Source organism: Triticum aestivum, chromosome 6A (genome assembly GCF_018294505.1).
Source record: "Triticum aestivum cultivar Chinese Spring chromosome 6A, IWGSC CS RefSeq v2.1, whole genome shotgun sequence".
In the NCBI taxonomy this organism is placed as follows: domain Eukaryota; kingdom Viridiplantae; phylum Streptophyta; class Magnoliopsida; order Poales; family Poaceae; genus Triticum; species Triticum aestivum.
The window spans coordinates 65707038-65709868 of record NC_057809.1 but is presented as its reverse complement, the minus strand read 5'-3'; the positions used below and the strand labels follow the sequence as shown (position 1 = coordinate 65709868).

Sequence of the window (2831 nt, the reverse complement as noted above, 5' to 3'; positions counted from 1 at the left end):
CATTGTGCATTTTCTTTTTCAATGTGATACACAATAAGCATAAGTAACCACCGGTCATTAACTAGACACGTTCCAACATAGGAAAAACAATTATAGAGGTGTGACTTCAGATACAAACATAGCAAGGCCACAATAGCCACGCAGTCACTTAACTACAATGAGCTCCCGGAGTGTGGCATCCTTCCACGTGTAAATCTGAACTTCATCTTTTGGCTCCTTCCCTCTCCCAGAAAATTCTTCATTTAGGTGATGGCCACCAACCTAGAAAAAAAATAACCAGGATCAATTTTCTGTATTACTGTGTATTTATTCACAAACCTGCAGTCTGCGCTGAGAAGACATCGGTCAGAACTGTTACAGAAGATAAAGGTTGGAGAGTGTAAGGATCTCTACTTGTCTATTTTCCAGATCGCCCACAACAAAAAATTCTCAGATCTCTTAAGCACCACATGCTTATTGCAATTCTTTATGGCAAGGATTAAGAATAGCCATAGATGACTTGAAAATTAAAATGCAGAATCCAGTGACTACATGAATAGCATCCATCTTCCTAAAAACTAATGTCCATTTTTTCAGCCAAAGATGGTGACCCAACATTGGCAGCTAAGTACTTCCCCTTAAATTGAGCTCACAGTTCCAACACCAACAGATACTCCTTGAGCAATGAACATATGTGGTGTTTAAATTGTTGGGTTGAAAAATTGTATGACATGTAGTGACTTAAGAGTGCTAAAAATAATGGAATTTGCAAACTGCACGTCTGTCAGCCATGATAAATAGGTTAGTGCTGAACTTCTGATGGCCTTCACCAAATTTTGTTAAGATTTAATGATTGCGACATCCAAAGTGTGTGATTTATATGTTCAATCCTTAAGAGTTTATATAGTCAAAAAAATCCTTAAGAGTTTATTACGGATAAATGGGTCTAGCTATGTTTACACGCCCTTTGGCCCCTAATTAGCTAGGTTTCATGTTGAATTAAAACTATACATAAGGCCTATCAAACAAACCAACATTATGATAAATAAGTTTTGGGATCCTCCGTTGTATCACCAAGTCATGCTTGTTATTAGCGAAAACTAGAGTTAAACACCTGATCAAGTGCTGCTCAACTACAGGTGCCATATGGTCGAATCGACCTACACAGCACCATCAGGAACAGAACTTATACATCCTTAAAAAATGCAACAGTGTGAGCACAATGGTAATGGACCATGTTTTAGTAGCATCATTCGGATAGCACCATACGTTTCCGATTACTTCGCTACCGACCATCCATGGACCAGAAGATCCAATCAAATATTGCACAAACCAAGCAAATTGAGGATATCATAATGCGCTCTTGACTGCAGGTGCGCTAAAAAGAAGACGAAAGAGTAGAAGAAAAGAGACAATTGGGCCTTGCCTTGGTGAAAACCCGGAGCCGGAGGGGGCAGGTCTGCACAAGAAGAATTCAGTGAATCAGTCCTCGCAATCCTCTAAACGCAAAACCGAATAACATGCCTAAATACAGTGCTTACTGAACTGCACACTAGCATCTGCCCGCACACTAGTATAACAAGTAAAAACGTTAGGGTTGCGGAGGCCTGGATGAACTTCTCGCGGTCAATGGGTTCGGGGCGGGGGCGCGCCATGGGAGGCAGGCCGCGGTGCATCAGTCGGTCACCTGGACCATGATGGAGGAGTCGCGGAGGGTGAAGAAGGTGAGGCCAGCATGGGAGCAGCGGAGGGCGACCCAGCCGTAGAGCCGGACCCGGCGCCCGGCATCGCCCGCCCCGAGCTCGTCGCAGAGAGTGTCCCTCTGGGGCCACTCCAGAGGCTGCATCCTCTCCAGCTTCGCCCCGGCCATGGGGAGCGCCGCTGCCTCCTCCGGCAGGGTCGCCGCATCGGTGGGGTTGGAGAAGGTGCGGCCAAAGGCGTTGAGCGGGGCGGAGGAGGTAGAGGAAGCACCAGGCGGCGAGGAACGCGAGGAGGGCGACGAGGGAGAAGGGGTGCGCGAGGAGGGAGAGCGTGACAAGCACGGCGTAGTTGACGCGGAAGTAGGCGAAGTTCTTGCGGAGGCGGGCGGTGGCGTTGAAGAGGGAGTCCGGGCGCGAGAGCACGGCACGGTCCAGGAGCTCGGGCCAGGGGCGGGCGCCCGAGAGGGAGCGCTTGGCCGAGTCGTAGAGGCGGCCCAGGAAGGCGTGCATGGCATCCGGGTCCGGGGAGGCGATGGAAGTGGCGGTGGCATCCGGGGCGGCGGGGAGGACGGTCGCGGGCACGGCGGCCGGGACGGTGGTGGGGAGGACGGTGGCAGGGACGGTTGTAGCACCTAGATCGGGGATCATGGAAGAGGGAGGCGGCGGAGGAGGGACCTGGATCTGGATGGGGGAGGAGGCGTAGAGACCTAGGGTTTCTCGGGAAGGAAGGGGATCGAGGAAGGAGAGGCGCTGGATCCGTAGGAGGTGGACGACTTAGATCGACTATAATGGGGTGATCCGTGGGTTGCGTCCTGATTGGTTCAAAATATGAGCCATTAGAAATTACTCTATTTCTTAGTGCTGAAAACAAGGGGGTGTGAAGTTGCTACCAAAAATATTTTGCAAAATGCCATCACTAAAATTTTCAATTAAGTTAGACCATATTTTATGGATGATCACCAATTTGATTGCATTTTCGATCTTTCTACCTACGAGCGGTCATGCCCGCCATTTTGACCGCATTTTGAAAAAAGGGCATAAAAATTCAAAAAAATGGAAAACCTTCGCATTGTGCCATTATATGTGGCCAAGTTACCGGGAAATGGCAAACAATGTTGCCTAAGGAAGTTTTCATTTCTTTGGACGAAAAAA

At 48.6% G+C, this 2831-nt stretch overlaps 1 pseudogene; it reads right to left on the bottom strand.

Moving 5' to 3' along the window:
* Window positions 1–1654: 1654 nt before the first annotated feature.
* Window positions 1655–2327, bottom strand: LOC123129441 (PRA1 family protein B4-like; annotated as a pseudogene).
* Window positions 2328–2831: the final 504 nt, after the last annotated feature.